This window comes from Bos javanicus, chromosome 15, assembly GCF_032452875.1.
Source record: "Bos javanicus breed banteng chromosome 15, ARS-OSU_banteng_1.0, whole genome shotgun sequence".
NCBI lineage: Eukaryota > Metazoa > Chordata > Mammalia > Artiodactyla > Bovidae > Bos > Bos javanicus.
In genome coordinates this window covers 51,889,520-51,915,246 of record NC_083882.1, presented here as the reverse complement: position 1 = coordinate 51,915,246, position 25,727 = coordinate 51,889,520, and the positions used below count along the sequence as shown (strand labels likewise).

The window sequence follows — 25,727 nt, the reverse complement described above, 5'->3', positions numbered from 1 at the left end:
GGATTTGTATTTCCTCTTGATTATTTGTGATTTGTCTTTCCTCTTGATTAGATTCAGGATCAACATGTTTTTGGTAGAACTAGGTAGGTTACTACAGTAGTTTGGTAGTGAAGCTAGACAGGGAAGCAGTGTTCAGTTTTGCGTGACAGTATATAATTTAGCACCTGATTATGTTTTCTGATCTGTAAGCCCCACAGGAATTGAGTATGGAGTTCAGTAGGACCTAGAGGAACCAGGAAAGACTTTAGCTGGAAGATGACAGAATTTTGGGGGCAGTTAGACAAACTGCTCTTTGGACTTCTCATCCTGCTACTGAAGTTATATATATATATCATGAAAAGTGAAAAGTGAGTTTCCTCTTCAGAGTTTAGAGCTCTGTATCTTCCATGGTTTTTGTACTGCTGGGAAGCCTAATAGTTTAGAGCTCTTGCTTTGGTTTCAGATAGGCCTGGAGACTGTGCTCAGCATTTTTCCACCTGCCCAACCTTAGGGAAGTTTTCTTACACGAAAGCTAGAAAGACTATTGGTAACTCTTTAAAATGTTACTGTGATGCTCATAGTGCAATATTGCATAAATAACTTGAATGAAAATATTTTAATGCCATTATGTGGGGGCCACACTTCCTAGTTTTTCCGGGTGCCTCACTGGAACATTCATTTCTATTACCTGCCAAACCTTGGAAGGGGCTTGAATTTACCACTGCTGGATAACTAAAGGCATAGAAATGAGAAAGGGCTTGGCTCATGAGAGAAGTGAGAAGACTGCCTTGATTAGTTCAGAGTGTACACTGTGGAATAGTGAGAAACAAGGTCGAATAAATGACTTGAGGCCATGTAATGGAGGGCTTGGGAAGTTAAGCCAAAGAGATTGAATATGGTGCTTAAGGAAGAAAACCATGGAAGGTTTTTGAGCAGGCGGGCAACCCTTGGAAATGTGAATGGTACGGAGTGTCTTGAGGAAGGACCTTTCCTGCTTTGGAGACTGGAATTCTAGTAGGGCAGAGTCTTCCCTGTGCTGACCATGTTGGGGTGTGGTTTGGGCTGTCTTGCCACAGGAGGCCAGACTTTCTGCCCCAGTGACTCTTCCTGCTCTGTCACTGACTCACCCCGTTGACCTAGGCTGGGTGGCTTTCCTTCCGGTGGCTGGCTGATCTACAGAGCGCTGGGGCTGCCCAGGGTGAGGTGAAGCCGAGCTGACCCACAGCTCTTCGGTGAGATGGGGGCATGAACAGCATTCCTGTCCTTTTGCCCCTTCCCTGGGTTATAAGCCAGATTGCCAGGGATCGCTTTGTCCCAGCCTTAGAAAGCTGTTCACCAGGAGGTAAGTCAAGATGGTTCCTGCCCTCTCTGCTTTTTCATAGGTCAGTTTTTCCTCAAACAGGATTTCTACTACTTTCTTTTTCCTTGATCCAGGTCCTTCTAAGTAACCTCTTTCACTTACTTGAAGTAAACAGGTTACTGCAGGAGGTGGGCAGAGATGTTTAATAAATATATTCTTCTAGCTGTAGGGGGAGTGTCTCGGGGGGCTCACTGACCCCTGTTGTAAGGTAGTTTACCCAGAATTCTTGTGAACTAGACATCGAATGAAGGCTCAAACTCATAGGGAGCGACTGCAGAGAAGTTCTGGTTTTAAGCTATCATTTCTTAGCAACTGGGTTTCAGAACCATCCTTGGTATGCATTAGTGTCCTGAGTTAGAGACAACAGTGAGGAACAGGAAGGGGGAGGTGCCTGGATTAGGATATGCTTGTGGTTTATGCTAGGAGTTAGGGTGACTAGGTTTCTAGTCCTGATTACTCCTCACCAGCTGTGTGATCAGGGACCAACTGTCTAGCCCCAGTGGAATGGAGTTTTCTCATGTAAAAATGAGCAGTTTATATGATCTGCTGAAAGATTTCTTCCAGGGCCAAAATCTATGATTATATAATGTGTGGTTATAAATCAGTATAATAGTTTAAAAGGCAGTTCCCAAAGGAGTATTTGTAAACTTTAGGAGACTATTTTGATTACCATCTTCATTTGATTTAACAAGATGGGAAAGGTTTGTTTGAAAGGGTGTCACTTCCTTTATACTCACTGTGCGTTTGCTTACTTCTAGGTCAAGGTGACTAGATAGTGGAGAAAATTAACCTTTCTCGTGGAAGTCCTTCCAAATCACAAATGTGTTAAGGGCCAAAAAGTGTTGGAACATGTTGCTGTGGAACACTTCAACTGAGGAGCCACTGCGGTCCCAGCTCCAGGAGACCCACAGCCACAAGTTCTGTAGGCTACAGCAGCCACTGCTCACCAGCACGCCATGGTCCATCGGGATGCTTCCCAGGTGGCGTGCTGAAGCAGATGATTTGGTAGCTCCATGCTTTTGCAGGAGAAGTGATGTACCAAGTTACTTGATTTTTTGTCGTTGTTTACTTACTAGGTTTGGTCAGCACTTTGAGAGACAGTGGGGTTGTTGGGAAGGGGGTGGTCAAAGCAGAGGGGCTCTCCAGTGCATTTCAGTTAGGCTGTCTGTAGTACCCTTGAATCTGTGCCAGGCAATGGTGGTCTTGTTGATAACTAGTCAGAAAAATAAGGTGTTAGGCATCCTAGTCAAAAGATTCTGTCACCAAGATACTCTGTGATCATTCACAATTAATTCTCTTTCTTAAAGCCATGTTTTCTTCATTTATATATTGAAAAATTTAGATACTAAGAGTTCCAGATCTGAAACCAGGTAGGCCAAAGGAGGTTTGAGGTGGGAAAGGATCTGTTTGTTCTAAGCTGCTTGACTATTAGACAAAGGGTAGAAGTGGAATTCCTTTTTAGTACTTGAATTATAGCAACTGTGCTCTCTACTCACAGTCACAGCTGAGTGATCAAACGTGAGGCAGCTATTGAATGAGAAGCAGGCCCTTGGATCTTTCTCCTGAAAAACAATCACAGGACTTGCTGGTCCTGAGAGAAGTAGTCTTCCCTGGTAGGACCTATTGTTTGAAGGAGGTGGGGGTGAATGTCATCAAAATGGACAGTGTGGATATTGTGATTTAGATGGTTTAGAGAATTTGTTCCCTGCTGTTGTTAATTTCAAGCCTCTCTTTAAAGAGATTCTCTTAATGATTGGAGCAGTGTGGGATTCATTTAGAGAAAAGGCCCCGAGTAATCACAATTAGAAATTAAATGCCTAAAAGCGGAGCCAGTTGCTGGAGAGACTGAAGTGGCCTAATCAGTTGCTTTTCAATACTCAGGTCCTAGGGTGACAGCAGCCAGACAATAGGCTGCTTGGTGAGCTCGCTGGGTACTAGGCTGGGAGATTTGGGCTCCCAACAGAGGAAAAGGTGACCTGTAGTATCCACACCGGAGAAAGCAATGGCACCCCACTCCAGTACTCTTGCCTGGAAAATCCCATGGATGGAGGAGCCTGGTGGGCTGCAGTCCATGGGGTCGCTAGAGTCGGACGCGACTGAGCGACTTCACTTTCACTTCTCACTTTCATGCACTGGAGAAGGAAATGGCAACCCACTCCAGTGTTCTTGCCTGGAGAATCCCAGGGACGGGGGAGCCTGACTGAAGCGACTTAGCAGCAGCAGCAGTATCCACACTTCTTAATCTCTCTGTTTCTCTTCTTTCCCTCAGTGCCCTTTAGTTTTAATTAGGATTGTGTAAACACACCCAGCTTGCCAGTCCCCTTAAAGTGGCAGGCCCATGACAGCTTTTTGCTGGTCACTCTTACCTAGGTATGTGGCTTTAAATTAGAGGGCTTGTCCTCTGACAGTTCAGCTTCACTGGCTGCCTCACTGAAATAATCCATTAGAAGAGGGCCATTTGGCTGTCATTCAGTCGGGCAGCATTATTTAGCACCTGTGGTGTGCAAGCATTGTGCTGGAATGGAGCTGATAGGTGAATAAGATGGTTTCTGCTCTTCAGGAGCTTAGTCAAGTGAAACATATATGCAGCTAGTGTCGACCCAAGGAGGAATGAAATGAGGTGTGTAGAGGAACAAGCAATATGGGAGCATATAGAGGAGACAACAGAGTTGTTCCTGAATTGGGGGGAACAAGGAGAGCCTCTGAAGGGAGAAAGCATTTGAGCCAGGTTGTAAAGGGTGAATTAGAATTCCTTAAGTTTATAATTGTATTTATTTATTTATTTCTGGCTGTGCTGGGTATTCCTTGCTCCAAGGGTTTTTCTCTAGTTTTGGAGAGGGGGGGATACTCTCTAGTTTCTGTGTACGGGCTTGTCATTTTGGCGGCTTCTGGTTGCAGAGCACTGGCTCTAGGGTGCCCCGTCAGTAGTTACGGTTCCCAGGCTCTAGAGAACAGGCTCAGTAGTTGTGGTGCATGGTCTTAGTTGCTCTGTGGCACCTGGGATCTTCCTGGATCAGAGATTAAACCTGTCTCCTGCATTGGCAGGCAGATTCTTTACCCTGAGCCACCAGGGAATCCTAGAATTCCTTAAGTTTAGAAGGGCATTTTGGAGGAGGTTATAGAATGGCAGCAGCACAGAGCCTGGGGAAATGTTTGGCATATCTGGGAAAGTGCTCCTGAGATAGAAGATACTTTGGAGGAATGAGCTGGAAATGAGGCCGGAAAAGATGTTTGGTTGGATCTTAAGGAACAGTAAGAGTCATACTAAGAGATTTGGATTTTATTCTGCATGAAGTTAGCTCATGAATGTTTTGGATTAGGAGTGACACGATCCCAGCTGTGTGATTTAGGTTTTGATGTGTTTTTCAGGTGTAAGATCTTCGATTTCAGGGTTGAGAAGGTGGTTATCTTGGTTCTTTACAAAGTTTGTCAGGCATCTAATGTTTAGGTTCTTTATTCCTTAGTTATATTTTCTAAGGAAGAAAAGTAAGTGAAGTCTCTCAGTCGTGTCCAGCTGTTTGCGACCCTATGGACTGTAGCCTACCAGGCTCCTCCGTCCATGGGATTTTCCAGGCAAGAGTACTGGAGTGGGTTGCCATTTCCTCCAAAAGCAAGAAGACAGGAAGTAGTCAGCAGTGTCCCTTTAGACTGAGCTTTCCTTACCCCTCAAAGATGAAAGTTTTCTTAGACATATATATCATGCAGTCTTGTTTCATAGGTTGCTTACTACTGCTTATTCTTTGAGGATAAAACCCATCATAAGGGGTCAACTTCTGATTATATAGTGGAAACCAATGACATTTTGTTGAATTGGTTGAAAAATAGTATATAATCATTGTAGGAAATATGAAAAGTACAGAAAAAATACAGAAAAATATATAAAGAAAAAGCTAAAATCATCCATAACTGTACCATCTGGAGAAAAACACCTATTTTCATTTTGGTATTTTGTACCTATGCATATTTCTCTGGAGTAGTCCAGGTCATATAGTACCTATAGTTTTGTCTTCTGCTTTTTCTCTGTTTCCCATTGGTTTTCATTATATGTGTGTGTGTGTTAGTTGCTTAGTTGTGTCTCACTCTTTGAGACCATGGACTGTACCCCACAAGGCCCCTCTGTCTACGAAATTCTCCCGGCAAGATTACTGGAGTGGGTTGCCATTTCCTTCTCCAGGGGATCTTCCTGACCCAGGGATCGAACTCAGGTCTCCTGCATTGCAGGTCCAGTGCTATACAGCGGCTTCCCACTAGCTAGCTATTTTACACATGGTAGTATATATATTTCAATCCTGATCTCCTAATTTGCCCCACCTTCCCCTTCGCCCTCCATGTCCACATGTTCATTCTCTATGTCTCTGTCTCTATTCCTGCCCTGTAAATTGGTTTATGTGCACCATTTTTTCTAGATTCTACATGTATCCTTAATATACCATAATTGTTTTTCTCTTTCTGACTTAACACTCTGTATGACAAACACTCTGTATGACAAACTCTAGGTCCATCCACATCTCCAAAAAGAACCCAATTTTTTCCAGCCTTTTTATGGCTAAGTAATATTCCATTGTATATATGTATCACATCTTATTTATCCATTAATCATATAGGATTTTTATAGTGCTTTCAGTTTTTTCTATTTTAAACAATACTGTAATACTTTGATACAAATTATAAAAGTAATATACATAATAAGTAAGTCCCTTGCACTTCACCCTTTATCCTAATCTTACTCTACAGAGGTAACAATGACTTATTAATAGTTTTTATTACTTTATAATTTATTAGTAATTTCTTTTGTATCTTTGCATGAACATTATTATGCATAAGTTTTGGTCAGTATTTTTTGTTATTATGATTTATATCTGCAAGTGAATTACTGGGTCAAATAATGTGAAATTAAATTTTCCTGATTGTATGTCATGGTACAGTTTAGAAAACTTGAAAAATAAGATTTTTAAGGGAGAGTAAGAGAGATCCATAATTCGACAAATCAGAAATAAACATTATTTGACCTGTTTCCTTATAAATATACACATGCACGTTCATACTCACAAGTGTGCAGATGTGTGTGTATGTATCACATACACATCTGTATATGTAGTTTAAAAAATAAATGGTCGTACCCACTAACACTATATATGCTGCTTTTAAAATTCAACATTCCTTGTGTCATTAAAATTATTTAAAATATTTTTAATGACTGCATAAGGCTCATATGCATGTATCTTAATTTACTTGAGTTATTGTTAGATATTTAGTTTTTCTCCAGTTTTTCATAATGTTAAATAATTATATTAGTACCTATATATGTATTTATATTTCAGATAATTTTCTAAACTTTTATTGCTGTGAATGGAATTATTTGATCAAAGAACACCAAACTTTTTTTTTTAGCAGTCTCACTTTAAAATTTTTTGGTAAAATATGCATAACAAAATTTACCATTTTAACATGTTAAATTTATAATTAGGAGTACAATTTAGTGGCATTAAGTGTATTTACAGTGTTGTGCAATCATCACTGCTATTCATTTCCAGGACATTTTAGCATCCCAGACAGATTCTCTGTACCCATTGAACAATAGTTCCCATTCCTTCCTCTCCCACTCCCTGGTAACTTCTGTTCTACTTTCTATCTCTATGAACTTGCCCATTCTAGGTACCTCATAAATGGGATCATACCATTTTTATCCCTTTTTGTCTAGTTTATTTCACTTAGCATGTTTGAATATGAACATTTTTTAGGTTCTTGATATGTATTGCCAAATTTCTTTCCAGAGAATCATTTAAAGAATGCCTGATTACTTACATAAGAAAATGTGCTGTTCCTTTTTAATCATTAGTTTCTCAATTAAAATCCTAGATTGTTATCTTTCCATTATTATATTAAATTATATAATTTAATACATATTAATGGGCTTCCCTTGTAGTATGCTGCGCTGCTGCTGCTAAGTCGCTTCAGTTGTGTCAGACTCTGTGCGACCCCATAGACGGCAGCCCACCAGGCTCCTCTGTCCCTGGGATTCTCCAGGCAAGAATACTGGAGTGGGTTGCCATTTCCTTCTCCAATGCATGAAAGTGAAAAAGTGAAAGTGAAGGCGCTCAGTCGTGCCCAACTCTTAGCGACCCCATGGACTGCAGCCTACCAGGCTCCTCCGTCCATGGGATCTTCCAGGCAAGAGTACTGGAGTGGGGTGCCATTGCCTTCTCCGTCTAACACGCACAGACTTCATCAGTTCCAATTATTGGTACATATCCTAGAGAAATATTAGCTTGTATGTAAAAAGGTTCACTATTTATCGCTGTAGCATTCTTTCATAATACAAATTATACAGTATGACTGTAGGTAGGTAGACCAAACACACGCACACTTTGTCTAAATACACACACATTGTGTATCCATACATATGTGCATGTGTGTGCATGCTTAGGAAAAGTCTGAAAGGTTATACAACAAACTTCCAACAGTGGTACTTCTGAGGAAGGGACTGCCATTGGCAAACATAGGTTAAAAGTTTGACAAATGGGGTGTTTTGCATTTTACTCTCTGTACTTCTTTATTATATTATTTCATGGTGATAATGTATTCTCCCTCCTTCCCACTTGTTTGGATAGCTGGTGGGCCGGGAGTGTGACACAGTAGAATTAATTCACCAAGCCAGCTCTGCCCACGTCAGTTGAGCTGGAAGCAGCTGCTGGGCTGAGAGCAAGGAGCGCATGTGCGAGGGCCTGGGAGTCCACTGTGCACAGGCGGCTGGGAGAGGCAGCCAGACAGGCCAATTCTGATTCACCAACAGTCACTATCGTATGTCTTGTCTTGACACTCTCCAAATTGCTTTATTCTTGGTTATCACACAGGGCCCAGAGAGGAATTCAGTGAGCGTGTAAAGCATGGATGTTGATAGGAAAAAAAGCAGTCATGTTTGGGACAACAAGGAACGTGTGTGAAAAGAAATACGTACAGGGATATTCATTATAGCACTGTTTGAAATCTAACACGGGAAATATCCACGTCCATCAATAGGAAAATATGTGAACACATTATGGTATATCTTTTATATGCACTGTTATTATACAGTTTTTTTAAAGTATGAGTTAGAATTAAATTTACTGACCCTTGGGATGTTCATAATCAATTATTAAGTGAGAAAAGTTGCAGAGCAGTGTTAATATGTAAACCTAGTTTTTGAAAAATAGAGAACAATTAAAAAATCCTCTTAAAATATAAAAAATATACTTGTGCTTATGATTTTGGGGGCCTGGAAAAATCTGATAACATTTCTTTTTTTAAAATTATGGTGATCTATACACAAGCCTAGGAACTGAATGCCTGCAAGTTGTACATTTAACTTAATTTTTGGCCACGCTGCACGGCATGTGGGATCTTAGTTCCCTAACTGGAGGTGGAACCCACCTCCCCCACCCCCCGCAGTGGAAGCATGGAGTCCTAACTATTGGACTGCCATGGAAGTCCCTAATGTTTCTTATCTTATGGGAGGACTTGGAGGCTGAGAGATTATGGGAGGCTAATTTTGTTTTTATCTAACTTTGTATTGCTTCATTAGTTTTACAGAACAAGGAAGATAAACTTCCTGAGTAAAAAATGAAGTTTCCTAAATAGTTTTTCATCTTAATTGATTTCTAAGAGGTACTTTAAATTTTTTTTAGTGAGTTAATGAAGTAAAGAATTATGAAAGTAAAAATAGAGTTATCATGTAAATCCCTTGGGTTTAGTATCTGGGTAGTAGAAAGAGAACACAGGAGTAAGGGAACCAACTTTGTAGTTGTAGTTCTAAACTTTCTTATGTGTGAGCTTTAATTTAATAAGGTCATTTAACAACTGTTAAACAAGGGCCTCAGTCTTTTCATCTGTAAAATGAAGAGCTTGTACCAGGAGACAGTGGTCTCCAAGGTCCTTTCTAGGCCTGACATTCCACAGGTTTAGGGTCCTACAGTTCTACAATTGCAACACCTCTTGAGATTTTAGATTGTATTTCATTTACTTTTAAATGCCTTTTGTTTTTGTTACATTTTAACAGTCTGAAATTAAAATGCATTTTATAATTGGCACTGGCTATTTTTTCACATTTTTATTATCTCTAAAATTGAGATATCTTATCATTGAAGATACAGGATAGTTCTACTTTTCAGTGCCTTTTTTCCTTTCTGGGCTTCCCTTGCTCCTGATCCCAACAGATTCACTCATATCACCTGGTCGTTCTGGGTAGGGAGAAGCAGGTGGGTGGATATGGTATTTGAGTGTGCAAGGATTTTGTACTTAATTAACTGGTAGGTGTCCTATATGTAGCTGCTGCTTGAGAAGTCAGGAAAATATACATGTAGTTCTGAGGCATCCAACGTAATGCTTCTGAATTTTGATTAGTCTGTTGTAGTTTTGCCTGGTATTTACTTTTTACAGTGTAACACACGTAGAACAGCTTGTAAAGTATATAGTTCCTGAAGTTTGCAGAAAGTGAGCACATCTGTGTAACTGGTGCTACATCAAGAACAGGAGCAGCACCCAGCACACCCACCCTTCCAGTCATTGTCCCCATGCGGTTTTCTTTTTAAAAGGAGTGAAAGTATATGTCAGGATAGCTCATGGTTCTCTTGGGTGAGTCTGCTGGAAAGGGCTCCAAGTCTGGAGCCAGAACATCAGAGTTGCATCGTGGTCCTATCGCTCTTTCGTTGTGGAACCTTAGGGGAGATACTTTTCTGAACCTCATTTCTTTTTGATAAAATGAAAACAATAACGTCTACCTCACAGAACTGTTGTGAGATCACATGAAATATTTTGTAGATGGAAAATACTGTCAGTGATGAAAAGCCAAACACAACTGCTAGTTGGTTTTGGTGAGGGAGGTATCCAAGCAGGAGATGATGTGAACCTCAAGTAAGAAGAGAAATGAAGAAGTTTGTTTGATCCCAAATCCATTCTCTTATCTACCAGTATTATCTCCTTTTTTGTTGTTGTTGACATTTGGTATAGTCACTAGTTTCTGTTAAATGCTCCAAAATGGAAATAATATAGAGGAGTAGAGGACCTAAATAGAATCCCCAAAGATGTGGAATTTCTTCCATTTTTCTCTCATTTCCTCTCAATGCTGGTGCCTCCTAGAGTTGTGTAAGGCAGAGGCTTTGGCCTCAGATTAGCTGATTTCAATAGCAAATGAATATACCACTCCTTTACAGGCCCAACAGGGCAAGCATGATCCCACCACAGACCCACTTCTGATTATAGTCACAGTGTTCCAAATGTGACCCAAATTGATATCTCTAACCTATATAAAGATTGCATCTTATAAACAGTTCATTTTAAAAATGTAATTTGAAACCTTTCATTAATTCTGTAAATGCCTATCAGGTGCGATGCACTTTACTCAGTTCCAGGAATTCGGTGGTGAGCACATGGTATGTGTTTTCATGGAGCTTACAGTAGTAGAAAAAAGAGAATGAAATATAGAAAGATATAACTAGAGACTATGAGAGCTATAAAGGAAAAGAATATGATGCTGTGCCTGACCTAATCCAGGTGGTTAGGGAGATTTTACATGGAGACGTGGCATTTGAGCAAAGATAGGAAGGATAAGTTGGGGCTTCCCAGGTGGCCCTAGTGGTAAAGAACCTGCCTGCTAACACAGGAGACTTAAGAGACTTGGCTTAGGTCCCTGGGTGGGGAAGATCCCCTGGAGGAGGGCATGGCAACTCACTGCAGTATTCTTGCCTGGGGAATCCGAGGACAGAGGAGCCTGCAGGCTCTAGTCCATAGGGTCCCACAGAGTTGGACATGACTGAAGCAACTTAGCATACAATCATGCAAGAAGAGTAAGTTAGAATTAATCATGTGAACAGGAAGAGAAAGCTTTGGGTAGGAGGAAGAGCCTGCACAACACTAGACCACACACAGAAGTAACTTTTTACTAATGAACTTCAGTAACTTTTTACTAATAAACTTTCAACCTTTCTGCTGGGTACTGTGCTAAGCACTTTCTTCACACATACTATCTTGTAAATTCCCTATATCACCCTCTGAGAAAGTATTCTTACTCCCATTTTACAGATGGGGAAGCTTGCAGTTATTAAAGTCCTAGAGCCAGGATTTTTTTTTTTTTAATTTGGCTCCAGCTTTTTTGGCCGTGCTGGGTATTTGTTGTTGCATGTGGGGGCTCTCTAGTTGCGGTGATCGAGGGTTACTCTTTGTTGCATGGGGTTCTCATTGTGGTGGCTTCTCTTGTTGCGGAGCACAGGCCCTAGAGCACGAGGATTTCAGTGGTTGTGGCTCACAGGCTCAGTAGTTGCGGCTCGAAGTTTCTAGAGCTTGGGCTCAGTAGTGGTGGTGCATGGGCTCAGTTATTCCATAGCACATGGAATCTTCTCTGACCAGGAATTGAACCAGTGTTCCCTGCATTGGCAGGTGGACTTTTTAATCTACTGTACCACCAGGGACGTCCCTAGAGCCAGTGTTGTAATTAGCCTGTCTAACTCCAGACTCCATGCTCTTAACCGTTATGCTATATTGCCTTCCTTCTGTTTCTCACCATTCTAGCCTGTACTTTATACAGCCGGGAACATAGGTCTGATCTGTGTTACTCCCCTTTACTTCTTCCCTTCAGAAACCTTGATTGTTTCCCATCACCTCCAGGATAACTTCTGAATTCCTTAGTGTGATGTCAGTACCTCATGGTTTAATGCTCCTTAGCCTCACCATCTGCTACACCTTCCTAAAACTGCACGCCATGGCTCAGATGTAATAAGCTCTGTCTTTGCACATGCTGTTCTCCCTGCTAGAATGCTTTTTTTTTTTTTCTTTAACTTCTCTTTTGGTGAAACCGTACTCATCCTACTCGTACTTTAAGTACCCAGCTTCAATGCCACTTCCTCGGTAAAGCTTTCCTCATCATGCCTTCCTGAGTTAATCTGTCCCTCACAGGGCCTGTAAAACAGTAGCTCCTCCTGTGTTCCTCTTCTGAAGTCTTTCACCAAAGTGAGAATCCTAGAGGTCTTTACTGCTCCTCACCGTTCCCATACTCCTGTTTCCTAAGATCTTGGAGCCTATTCCACAGTGCCTTTTAAATATACCTTTTTAAAGTTCCTACTGCCCTTGCCTGAGAGCAGCAGTTTTACTTCTGCTTTATCTGCCTCTGGACTCAGTGTCCTGCCAGATCCATCCTTTCCACAGCACATAACACATATGCCATCCTCCTACTCAGAATCCTTCAGTGCCGCACACTGCTCCTTTAGTAAGTCACTCCTGGTCTCCACTGCGCTTTCCAGTATTCTCTCACCTTCTGTTCAGCACTACCCAAGGCCTTGTCCTTTGGGCTCATGTTTAGGTGAGTTATAGGTATGTCTCTTCACAGGATTCTGAGCCCATCTCATTCATCTGAACACAGTATTTCTAGGTTGGTTGTTTCATGTTTATAGTTGAATGTCTCTGATTAAATTTCATTAACTCTAAGAGTAACATATCTTAGGCATTTTGGGGACTTTGTATCGTGAATAGTTTTTTTCAAAAGGGGTTTGGTCCTAAAGGGAGATTTCAGTTTTTAGAAAAACTGCTTGTTGGGGATTCTGTACTTCTCAGTGACGCCAGATATATGGAATGTTATTTTGTCAAATGGTGTTTAATGTCTTTAAAGATGGAGAAAATCATTCCAGCTCTGCCACTTCACAAGCTGTAGTAGAAACAGTTTGAACAGGGAATTCAAAAGTGCTTTGAATGAATAAAAAGCTGTGCTGATGGGAAAGGTATATAGGATGTAGCTTAGTTGGACTGGAGAGAGCCATGGATTTAGAAGATGAATTCTGGTTCTGCAGCCTTGGTGGTTGACCCTGAGGGCAGGTATTGCCTTCTTTTTTGAAGCCTAGGGTCCTAGTTATAAAAATGTTAATAAACATACTTGCCTTTTAGGGTTCTAAGTTTAGGGGGGTTAATTGAGACATGAGACGTAGCCTTCTTTAAATCTTTGAAATCTGTTAAAATGTTAGGGTTTTTCAATTGTTTAAATTTTTTATCATGACCATGTTAGACACTAGATCCATTTATTTTACTTATTAGTAACATATTGACAGGTTTGGTTCTTGAGTTATCTGGCACCCCACTGAGAAATCTAATCCCTATTAATATGTTTTTGTTCATTTCTGTCAGTGGTTAAAATCATCCTGGTGTGGTAGAAGAAGTGGATTTGAACCAGAAAGACAGAGGTTTCAGTGCTGAGTGAGAGGTGGAGATATGAAAGAGAGGAAGAGGAAGACAGAGAGAGGATGGGAGAGAAGAGAAAAGAGAGAGATGTCCTCTGAGTTTTATGGCTACTTAAAGCTGATTTGAAACAGACCAGATCCTGGGCAGTATCATGCTCTCCCAGCTCATGTTCTGAAATTACAAGTTGTCTTGAATTGGCAGTCCTTGCTCAGGCATAAGCAAATAAGCTTTTACAAATAAGCTGTAAAATTTCTCTTGGGCAGAAGATAGGAAATATTCAGCAGAGCTGTCACATGTATTCCAGTGTTGATCTAACGGGGGACTAGAAGACCATTAAGGGCTCTTTCATCCTTGAGGTTCTGTGATTTGTTGGCCGGGTATAGAAAGCTGGTTTTCTTTAGGGTGTTGAGATCAATGTAATCATAAATTGCACTTTCTCTGTGGCTTTTATTTATGAAACCTTGTAAATGCCAAGTATGGCTCCTATTACTTTTCATTGTACCCCATACAAGTTGGAACTACCAGTTTTTGAGGACCTCCTCCTCTCATCAGGATTAATGAAACACCCTTGAGTGCCTCGCTTTGGGCATGGGACCCAGTAGGGTGACAGACAAAGTGCCTGTTTCTAGTGGACTTGCTATTTGGGGGAGAAGGAAGCCCTAACTGGTGAGGTTTTTGACCAGGTACTGAGGAAATTCATTTTATTACAAGATTCTTGTTGTTGAGAATGGTGTCCTGGAGAAAGAATCATGGGAAATTTTTGGAGATACCTTTAGATATGATCTGACCCTCACCTTTTCCTGAGGCCCAAGTTAGGGCAAGTGCCTTGCTTGAAAGCCACAAGTACAGTCTGTGGCTGATGCAGAATTTCCCTCCAGTCACTTCCAACACCAAACCTAGTGTGTTTTCTATTACTGGCAAGGCTGTCTCCAGGAGTTGCAAATCTTTACATTAAAACTGTTCCTTTTGTTTCTTTGACCTTTCTCATCATCAGTTCTGTGCTTGTGAGCAAACACTATGCTAGACATGTTGCCTGTAGGGACAGAGCCGTTTGCTCCTCTGTGACAAGGAAACAGGGTGAACAGGTTCTTAGGTGTTTTGCAGAAAGACCTCCTTGAGGGAGAAGTGAATAGAGCCTCTTGGATGTCATAATGAATCCTCTCTGGGTTTTGATATGCCCTCTGCTTTTCTCCCCAGGAAGCTCAGGCTTGCCAACACTGCCTCATTACTTAGCCCCTACCCTCTGGAGAGGGAGAATAAGGCCTGGTAAATAAGCTCCAGGTCAGGGTTCTGAAATATTGTCCTTCCCTCCAGCCAATGGTATTTCCTCCAGCCTTCTTTCTCCATGGCTTCTCACCCTTTAGATATGTCCAACATCTCTTCTAGGAGAAGACTTCTCTTCTGTGCTTGCTGATTCAGAAGAGTTTTGGCCCTTTAATGTTTATAAAGCTCTTGCATCTTCAGAAAAAAACTTTAGTGATTACTTAAAAATGCTTTATTTATTTGGCTGTGCCAGGGGTTAGCTGTGGCACACGGGATCCTCGATCTCTGCTGTGGCATGAAAACTCTTGGTTGCAGCATGGGGGCTCTAGTTCCCTGACAGGGATTGAGCCTGGGTCCCCTGCACTGGGAGTGTGGAGTCTTAGACACTGGACCACAGGGAAGTCCCTTTAGGGGTTATCTTGGAACTTGGAACTGTTGAATGTTTTTGATTAAACAGTTGATTTTGGGGAGGAGGTACAGGTGCGAGGCTTCTTTGAGCCACTGAGGATGTGCTGCTGCCTTTTTTTTATTCAGTGATTTGAGAGCAGCAGAGAATGGTCTAGAGACCAGATAGACAACTCACTACTCAGGTGACCAAGTCACTTAATTTCTGAGTCTCAGATTTTGTCATCTTTAGAAATAAAACCTACCTTAAGACTTCCTGAGAATTAGATAAAAGGACCATGTAAGAGGATGGGATCTGGGCTCAAATTGGGTTCAGATTTTACCTCCAGCACTTATTCTTTGTGACCTTCAGCAAGTTATGTAGCCATTCTCAGTTTTCCATTTTGGTAAAATAGGGATAATCATAGTGTTTTGGGTCATTGTGTTACCGGGTTATTGTGAGGATTAAACACAGTAAAGCTAAGAAGTGTTTCGCATAGTGTCTGGCATATACCAAGTGCTCATTAAATGCTAGCTATTAATTACAACAGTGACAGCAACAACAGTAATGATAGTCTTTAGGTATTTATTATGCTGGGACATCAGGTGGCAGAGGAAGGACTTAGAAGGCATTGCATAGGGTAGTGGATCCATAAGCATTTCTCCTGCCAACATTCCTTGTGGGAGGGCCTGTAGGGACTGAGAGAGAGGCTCTCATTAGGCTTTAGCCTGTAGCTTTCTGTGGTGAAAGCTTCCCTCCCAGGCTGGTAGGCTGAGGTGTGAGGTTCAGAGGGACCTCAGAAGACAGTGCGAAGACCAGTCTGGCAGGGTGGAGGGTTTGGGTAAGGGCAGTGACTGTGGAAGGTAAGACCTGGGCCGGGTCCCACAGGACTGTGAATGCCAGGCAAATGGTTCGTATTAAGAACCACTCATTCCTGAACCATCTCAGGGAAAAGCTCCCTTCCTTTCTTCAGTTTAAACTTGTAAAAATGATAATACACTTTAAAAAATCATAATGTTTATATCTTAAACAAGAATAATAAATACCCATACACCATATACCACTCAATTCAGGAGATATAATATACCAGATGCCTTGAAAACACCTTGTGCGTTCTGCGCCCATCCCCAACGCCTCCAACCTCTACCTGAAGCCTTTCAGATTTTGTGTTAGGTGTCGTTTTCTTCCCCTCCTTCTCTTTCTTTTAAAAATGGTTTTACCACTCTTATCGCAATCTTTCGGGGACTGTGAGCAGGGGCTGTGGAATCCAGCAGTAGCCATGGCCGGCTGACTGCCTGGCTAGGCTGGGAGGAGGGGTGGGGAGGTTCTTCTGGCCGGCTGCCCTGGGAGGGGAGGGGAGGGCCGGGGAAGGGAGGGGAGTGGCGCTCTGTGGTGGGGGAGGGAGAGGCCAGGGAAACTGGCCCAGCTCCTTGGGCTGTCCTGAAGAGCAGGCCCAGAAGCTTGGCAGCTGCGGTGGAGAGGTTCCAGAGGAGAGTTCAGCGCCTCTGAGGCCGCACAGCTGGAAGCTGTTGTCTTGAGTTTAAAGCCAAGGGAGAGCGGGAGGAGGACTTCTTGTATTCTTTTGAGACTCAGTATCAATCCTTTCGTGTGCTGGGGCGCTTCAGAGCTGACACAGTGCCAGATGTGGCAATGGTGATTTTAGGAGGCCTGCCTCCTATTTTCACCTCAGACCTTTTCTGGAGTATTGATCATGCCAGTCATTAAATCATGTTTGCCTCTTTGCTTTTCTATAAAAGCTTTGGTTTTTGCTTTGCCTTTACTTTCCTGGTGCATATTTGAATACCAAGAGCAATTGCTAACCACAGACTGCAAGTGATACGATGGGAATAGGATACAGGGTCTGCCCAGGAGAAGGAGTGGGACCATGGAGGTCTCTGCAGCAATGGGCCTTGTTTTGACCCCTTCCAGAACACCCCCACTACTCAGCACAGTCGTTCTCTGGTGGCCAGAAGGTTGAATTTGGCCAGAAGGTTGAAAAGGCCAGAAGCCTTCCATCCAGATGTAGTTCCGTGGAACAGATTCAAGGAGCCCTAGGTACTATGGGGTATCATAGATGGTTATGCCCTTGAGGAATTTACATTCTAGATGTGAAAACAAGACTTCCCTGCATATATAGTCAAGGGAATACAAATGACAAATGCAGTATGTAGACACATTTTTCTGATCACCAGTGTAATACATGGTTATTAAAAATAAACTCAAACATAAAAAGAAACCCAGTGTAGAAAGTCCCCTACAATCTAACCCCATCACAAGATAACCAGTAATCGGGGTGTTGATAAAGTAAAATCCATAGAAGCATACTGATGGAAGGAAAGCAAGCATCCTGGCTGGGGACCTAGTCTCTTTCAGGGAGAAGCACCCCACTAGCTTCCCTGACAAATGGTGAGTGAACTTCTGCTTGGACATCTTGGTGAAAAGGGGCCAAAACCCGTAAGTAGGAATTGACCTTTAAGTACCACCCTGTGCCTTACTTGCTAGTCAGTGTGCTGGGTTCCCTGGTAGCTGAGCTGGTAAAGAATCTGCCTGCAATGCAGGAGACCCCGGTTCGATTCCTGAGTCAAGAAGATCCCCTGGAGAAGGGATAGGCTACCCACTCCAGTATTCTTGGGCTTCCCTGGTGCCTCAGATGGTAAAGAATCCACAAAGCAGGAGACCTGGGTTTGATCCCTGGGTTGGGAACATCCCTTGGTGGAGGGCATGGCAACCCACTTCGGTATTCTTGCCTGGAGAATCCCCATGGATGGAGGAGCCTGGTGGGCTACAGTCCATGGGGTCGCAAAGAGTTGGACACAACTGAGTACGTATGCTCTCTGGAGTGTCCTCTAGCAGCACCTTTTGCATAGTTCAGTTCAGTTGCTCAGTCGTGTCCGACTCTTTGCGGCCCCACGAATTGCAGCATGCCAGGCCTCCCTGTCCATCACCAACTCCTGGAGTTCACTCAAACTCATGTCCATCGAGTTGGTGATGCCATCCAGCCATCTCATCCTCTTGTCGTCCCCTTCTCCTCCTGCCCCCAATCCCTCCCAGCATCAGAGTCTTTTCCAATGAGTCAACTCTTTGCATGAGGTGGCCAAAGTACTGGAGTTTCAGCCTTAGCATCATTCCTTTCAAAGAACACCCAGGACTGATCTCCTTTAGAATGGACTGGTTGGATCTCCTTGCAGTCCAAGGGACTCTCAAGAGTCTTTTCCAACACCACAGTTCAAAAGCATCAATTCTTTGGTGCTCAGCTTTCTTCACAGTCCAACTCTCACATCCATACGTGACTACTGGAAAAACCATAGCCTTGACTAGACGGACCTTTGTTGGCAAAGTAGTAGTTGCTTAATAAATGTGTGTGGTGTAAGTGCAGGTAAGATGAGGGGCTTCCCAGTGACCCATGGGTTTCTCTCATGATTGGTGAGGGTCACTGTTTGGTGGGTGGAAACTCTGTGGTTTTGTTTTATGAGCATCAGACATCTTTTCTTTCCAGTTGCAAAGAGTCGGACACTACTGAGCGACTAAGCACAAGAAGTGTGTTGGGCATTTTATAGATGTTATTGAATCTTCATCACAATCTTACAAAATAAGTATCTATCCTTGTTTTACAAATAGGAGAATTGAGACTCAGTGTCCTGCGATTCACAAGCTGTGTGATCTGGGGCAAATTATTTTATCTCTGTGGCTCAGTTTACTCACTGTACAGGTGAGTGATAATAGTATCTACTCTTTGAGGGGAGTTTTTCAGATTAATGAGTTTAACACAATTAATGCACAGGAGACCAGCAGAACAGTGCTTGGCACATAGTCTGCACACAGTAAGCATTAGCTGCTATTTATTGCACCTTGTTTTCTTTCTTGTTCTATTAATAATGTGATCCCTAGCATTTCTACACTTATTTTAATTCTGTATATGGCTTCTCTGTCCTCCCTCCCACCCCTCACACTTTGTTCTTTACAATTCCTCCCTCAGCTTTCAGTCATTCCCTTCCCTTCATCCTGTCCCCACTGTGTCTGTCATTGCCCTTTCCACTCTCTTACCTTCAACCTCCCCACCCATTGCCTGTCTCCTGTCTGTTATGGCAGCCTTCTGACCTGCTTCCCTGCTGCTAGTCTCATTCATTTATATACCAGAATAATTTCTCAAAGTACACTTCTTATCACACCACATCTCTGTGCTAGAAACAAACGATAAAATAAATATCTAAATCTTTGTTCCATTTCTTGAAGTTCAGAATTTTCCAAATCTTACCCCAGTTCTCCCTTCAAGTTTGTTCCTCCACTATGTCCACATCTTTCTGCTTTCCTTCTTCCTTACTTCTCTCTCCATTTCTATGTGGGCAAGTTCTACCTATGTGTTTTAAGAGCCAGATTAAAATATCACTTAGTTTTTATAGTCCTTCCCTACTCTCAACTGGTTAGAATTTTTGTGTCTTTTTTTGTGAAAATTAGCACATGCTGTCTTGAAATATAATTTCAAGTCACACTGCTTATCTCCTGTGGAATTATAACCTACCTTAGTACAGATGCTTGGTGTAATTCTTCTTTGTGTGCTCTCTGGGCTTCCCTAGTGGCTCGGAGGGTAAAAAATCTGCGTGCAATGCAGGAGACTCAGGTTTGATCCCTGGGTTGAGAAGATCCTGTGGAGAAGAGAATGGCAACCCACTCCAGTATTCTTGCCTGGAAAATCCCATGGACAGAGAAGCCTGGCGGGCTACACAGTCCATGGGGTGGCAAAGAGTGGGACACGACTATGCTCTCTAGAGTGTCCTCTAGCAGTACCTTTTGCATAGTAGGTGCTTAATAAATGTTTGTGGTGTAAGTGCAGATAAGATGAGGGGCTTCCTGATGGCCGGTGGGTTTCTCTTGTGATCGGTGAGGGTCATTGTTTGGGGGGTGGAAACACTGTGGTTTTGTTTTATGAGCGTCAGACATCTTTTCTTTTCGGCCCTGGCGGGGAGGCGGGAGCAGACTCTGCCGACGGGTCCCAGTGCCTGTGTCTGCTGAGGGGCTCCTGCCTGCCGCCCGAGGTCCCGAGACTCGGCCCCTCAGCCCCTCCCCACCAGTGCTCGGCGGAACAGGGGATTAGGTTCTGGCAGCACAGCTGGGGTTTTGGCGGCCATTCCGCAGCCGACAATAGCGCGCAGTCACCCGGACAGGACAGCGCAGGCCCGCGCTCCAGGGCCGCCGTGGGCCCGGGCACCTAGTTTGGGTGGCCGAGGGGGAGGAGCGGGCGCGGCGCAGCAGCCCGGCCTAGCCACGCAGAAGGTACGGGCTGGAGAGGTTCCCTCGGGGAACGGGGCGGCCATGTCCCGGGGCAGGCGGCGCCCGCGGACGGAGGCCGGCGCTTTGTGTGCGAGCGAGCGGCGTGTGTGCTTAGAGACGCGACCCGCCCCGGGGCCGGCAGGAAGCCGCCCCTTGTTTCCGAGGGCCTGCGTCCCGTGCGCTCTCTAAAGCCTCTGTTCCCGGGTCTTCCTCCCTGCCCTGCTCTCCTCCAGGCAGGGCTGATCTAACCCGCGGGGCAGCCCGCGGCCTACTCTGCAGCGGCTGGCCAGAGATGGACGGGCTGTCACTGCCGTCTTAAGAGCGCGAAGGGGGAGTGTCCGGGGCTATCAGGTTTGTCAGGCAGGCCTCTGTGAGATGCGTTTCGTTGTGTTTATGCCACAGTTTGCTTTGGCGCTCGCCACTGTCGCAGTTCAGTATTTTTGTCTGCCGGCTCCTCCCCCCGCCGCCCCCACCCCGCGCGTCCTGGGCTCTTGTTTGCGGCCGGCTTCGGCAGCTCCCGCTCGGGCGCGCCGGGGACCCCTCCTCCGGGCCCCCGACTGCCGCCCCTCCCCCCTCGCGGAGAGTGCCCTGCTCCCCGCTCGCGGAAGCTCGCTGCGCCTTTAAAGAAAGCAGACTCCTGGCTGTGACGCACTTCTGGCTGTCAGCCAGGAAGATCGCTCCTGCCAGGCTGACTGAGAAGAAAACCAACAACTTTTCTTTTGTGTGTGGGGGGTTACTTTCCACTAGACCCCCCCTCCCCACTTCCTCCTCTCCTTTCAAGATTTAAATGCTAATGGTGGATTAAAACCTCTAGATCCGTGTGGCTTTGGGAGTCTGGTAAGGCCCCCCTCCCCTTCCCCCCCCTGCACTGAGACTTTTTCTCCCTCACTGTTTCTCTGGGGTTTTGTTCAAACATGGAGGAGGGGGTGCGGTGGACTCTCCCCCCTCACCTCCCTTTCCTGCGCCATCCTTGAAGGGGAGGGAGAGGAGAGGGAGAGCAAATAAACACTCAGAAACAGGCGCTGGGAGCAGAGCTTGCCAACATCCGGGAGTTGGCGCCTTTTAGAGCAAAGGGTCGCTTTCTTTCCCCCTCGCGTAGATGTCAGCGTGTTTTTGTTCGGAGGGAGAAAGCGTGTGCGCCTGCACGTTGAGCTGTAGACAGCTCGGGAGAGCGTCTATTCCCGAATGAGGCCTGGGTGTGTACACAACGGTGGGGAGTGAAAAGGTTCATTTTGTCCGCTGGTAGAGACCAGGGGGTGTTGATATAGCAGTGGGGGCAGGTGCTGATAAGCTGCTGGAGTCGGGGTGTGTGTGTAGTGTCGGGCTGTAGGCCCCAGATCTGGTTCTTGATTGCAGCCCTTGTGCCCACATCTTTCTGATGTGGACCCTACAGAGCATAGGGGGAAGGGCAGATACTAGTAAGCCACTTTGAAGAAACCAGGGAAACCTTGGTTTCCCTTGCAGTCCTTCGCGTGTTCCTCACCGGGACACTGGGCCAAATTCTAGGCTACACAGAGGGGCTGGTCTTCGTGCAGAGGGGGAGGCCTGAGTCCAGAGTGAGCCCCTTCGAGGGCTTGGGAGTACAGCCAGCACCACTGGTTTGCCCTGACCTCAGGAGTGCAGAGAAACTCTTTGGAGTTGGACAGGACCTCCTGCTCAGAACTCCTCAGGGGTTGAAGAGGACTGTGTTTTCCCCTCATTGGCTTCTCTTAGAGCTGCTGGTTCTTGGGCTTTTTACCTCCTCCTAGCCAGGGCTGCACCAGCAGGATATTTCCTATCCTGTTCTTTATGACCTGTGAGCCAGTGGTGACATGAATTGGCCTTTGCTGGGTCACTCTGGAGTAACCCAGCAGATTAGGTCTGGGTGCTTGCCTGAGTGTGCCTCCTCTCCTGTTAGAGGAAAGGAGCACCCTCAAGATTAGGGTGTTCACTCTGGATGTGGGGATATCCTTTTAGAAAGACGTTTGGAGATCACAAGCAGGCAGGCTGTCTAGGTAAGTAGTGGTAAATCTTGCATGGGCACAGAGTTGGGACAGCCATTTCTCTCGTGAGTTGTGGGCCTTCGGAACCCATGGTAGAAAAGCAGTGGGTCACACAGCTGGAACCTTTGAGGTGAGGGTTTGTGTGGGCTTTGGGTCCCAAAAGTCTGGGAATGAGAGTTAGCGCCTAAAAGAATGAAGATTCAGCAGAGGCAAGGGCCCCTGTTCTGAGTACAGTTCTGCAGCTTTCTGAGACCACAGGGCACTTTGGTGTTATCATGGTGTTCATGAGGGCAGTCAGTGGCTAAGAAGTGGTCTCAGAAGGAGCTGGCACCCAATTTGGGGGGCGGGGTGAGGAGAGTAGTGCTGCCACAACTCAAAACTCTGGCCTTTGGCCTGTATTTGGTCAGTGATTAAAACTGAAGCTTTTCCAGAACAGACCCCAGAGCTCAGCAACCTGACCCTCCAGTCCTGGTCCTTCCATCTGAGCAGGTGGTTTGCATTAGCTTCAGCCCTGGTAGGAAACCAGGACTAGGTTTTAACTCTTTAAGACCCAGAGAGGGTACAGGCCAGGTCCCTGCATGTCTCTTGAGTGTCAAGGTTTTGTCCTGATTTATCTTCTCTGGAGACAGAGGGGTTACCTTAAATGTGGGGATTGATCCTGACATGAGGAAGTTACATTATGTGAGTTGTGAAAATGTCAAGAGGATACAAGACCTTTGGTTTATAAGGCAGCTGCTTTTGTGTCTTGGTTCCTTTTTGAGCCCAGGGCAAAGAGAGAGTGCCTTCTCTGCTGAGGGCGCTTCTTTTCAAAGAAAAAGATAGGTTGGAATTCTGAAGGTGTCCACAGAGGGCCTGCATCTCAAGATTTTTGTTTGTTTGTTGATTGAGGGTTTGGGGGATGGGTTGGGGGTGAGTTGCCTGATTGAATTGGGGGTGAATCTTAGCAGACCTTTCTGTGAAATGGTTCCAGGCTGCAATCGTGGGGATCTGTTTTTCCATCACCATCACCCAGTCTTCTGGGTGGGGCCTGCCTCAGATTTCAGGGGGAGGGTGTGGAGGATGGTGCTCTGGCTGGGAGCCCTAGGGTTCCAAGCCAAGGTCTGCTTAAAGTTGTAGTCCCAGTGCCGAGGTCTAGCTGTGCCACTGGCTTCAGTCATTCATTACCCACGGTGAGTGAATGAGCTGCTGTCAAGGCTCTCACCCCAGTGTCCTGTCTCTGAGAAAGTGCCCCTCTGTGGGATTTGACCTGGTAAGGTCTTTCCTTATGTTGAATATTGAATTCTGCCTGTTCGTGTGCCTGGGGAGCACAGAAGAAGGCATTTGGCCTTGACACCAGTATTAGACAGGCTCCCCTGGGAGGACGTAAGGGTTGTGTGTTTTGCCTCTGAGATGAAGGGAAGAGGTGGGTCAGGTCATTTTTAGCAACACAGCTGTGGAATCTCTCAGAGGCGGCAAGATCCACCTCCGGTTGCAAATGCAATTTCTGACTGCTGTTTTGGGCCTCATCAAAAGGACAGTGAGTCTGGAGAGGCAGCAGTGGGGTTGACGGGGAGGTGATCAGGGCCTCATTGCCCTTGTTCCTGAATAGCTCTGAACTTTTATTTTTTTTGCACTTGGACATTGCTGCCTTTACTCCAAGGGCCAAGCGTGGTCCTTGTGATAACTTTGACCAACCACAGAAAAGACTTTGTGCAGTTCAGTAGTTGAGGCCATCTGCCTTCATCCTGTTGAGGGAGCAAGACAGTCAGTGCCCATAGATGGGCCACACTGGGTGAACATCATCAAAAACCGAGGAATATATAAGCCCCTTAGCTTCTCTGCCCTCCTGAGAACTCTTTGTTAACCACTACACTTGCTTTTGCCAAAACCTGGGTGAATTGGCTCATTTCCAAAACTGTGATGTTTGTATGGCAGGTGGACTCACATTGGGTTTTGCAGGGTCAGGAAGCAATTAATTACAATTAGCATTTAGTTATATTTGGCATTTAATTATTCTATTATTTAGTGCGCTTCTATGTTTAATTTTACTTCCTCTGTAAGCCCCTCAAAGCAGGGACCATGTCTTTGTCTCCTATTTCCCATGTAGCTTCCAGCACAGGATGAGCATGTGTAAGGACTAAGAAAATAACCTTTTTGGTTGGTTTTATTAAGCAGAGTACACTTGCAGAGGAAGGCCTAAGAGATGATGGGTAGTGGATTATCAGATTTATGTATCTCTTTCCCCTGTTAGACAGTGAGCTCCTTATGGACAAGCATGGCGTCTTATCCCCAGCACCTTGTATTCAGATAGTACTCAGCATGTGTTGGTCCCACAGAACCCACAGCTTGGAGATGCTGATATATGGGGAAAGTTATAGGTGATGTGGCTCTTGCCACTCTTGTTCCTCCTTCTACTAGAGTACTGACAGACTTGGCACCCATGGCAGTAAGAGGTGGGGGTGGGGCTGATTACTCTCATGAAGATTTGTGGGAATTATGCGAGCTGCTAAGAGATGTTGGGGAATATGTAGTCACCGGGTGTGTGGTCTCTTGAGCAGGTTGGCAGACAGATGGAAGATTCCCACTGGAAAGGAAAATTGGGAGTAAAAATACCAGAACAAGTACCTAATCTTTCATTAACTGTCCCCTGGGATCTCTACCAGCATTGGATTTGGCTTCATCCAGTCTCCCATGGCACCCTGCTCCAGTACTCATGCCTGGAAAATCCCACGGATGGAGAAGCCTGGTGGGCTGCCGTCCATGGGGTCGGGAAGAGTCGGACATGACTGAGTGACTTCCCTTTCACTTTTCACTTTCATGCGTTGGAGAAGGAAATGGAAACCCACTCCAGTGTGTTTGCCTGGAGAATCCCAGGGACGGGGGAGCCTGGTGGGCTGCCGTCTATGGGGTCACATAGAGTCGGACACGACTGAAGTGACTTAGCAGCAGCAGCAGTCTCCCATTGGAGCCATGTCTTTGATATTGGTGTGGGGGATACAGAAATCCAGAATTTGATGGTTTTCCCCAAAGACTTGGTTATTGTTAATTAGGCAGACTTTGGGTACCCACAGAAAGAGCCAGAAATCAATCTTTTTGCTTAAGGATTGTGATCATTTATTGAATACCTACTGTGTGCCAGGCAGTATGCTATTTGCTTTATCTGTTTTATCTTGAAGCATCACAGTAAATAACCTGGAGAGGTTTTTGCAGATCCTTTTTTGCAGGTGAGGAAACTGAGACTAAAAGAAGTTAATGCTACTTGTCCAAGGTTACAAGAGCTTGGTCACATGGACTCAGCATTCAGACCTAGATG

At 44.8% G+C, this 25,727-nt stretch overlaps 1 protein-coding gene across 9 annotated transcripts in view; it reads left to right on the top strand.

The window, feature by feature from the left end:
* NUMA1 (nuclear mitotic apparatus protein 1) overlaps positions 1-25,727 on the top strand; it is a 72,044-nt gene that overhangs the window by 14,768 nt on the left and 31,549 nt on the right. The window contains exon 1 of one of the 9 annotated variants that reach the window (XM_061380694.1): positions 1,119-1,211. The exons of 2 other annotated variants lie outside the window; for them this stretch is intronic. The gene's annotated coding sequence lies outside the window, so the exon portion shown is untranslated. Of the gene's footprint in view, positions 1-1,118; positions 1,322-20,157; positions 20,457-20,672; positions 20,805-20,956; positions 21,291-21,554; positions 21,650-25,727 lie in introns of those variants that run through there. 6 more of the 9 variants (XM_061380693.1, XM_061380691.1, XM_061380690.1 and 3 more) reach the window with 6 other exon arrangements.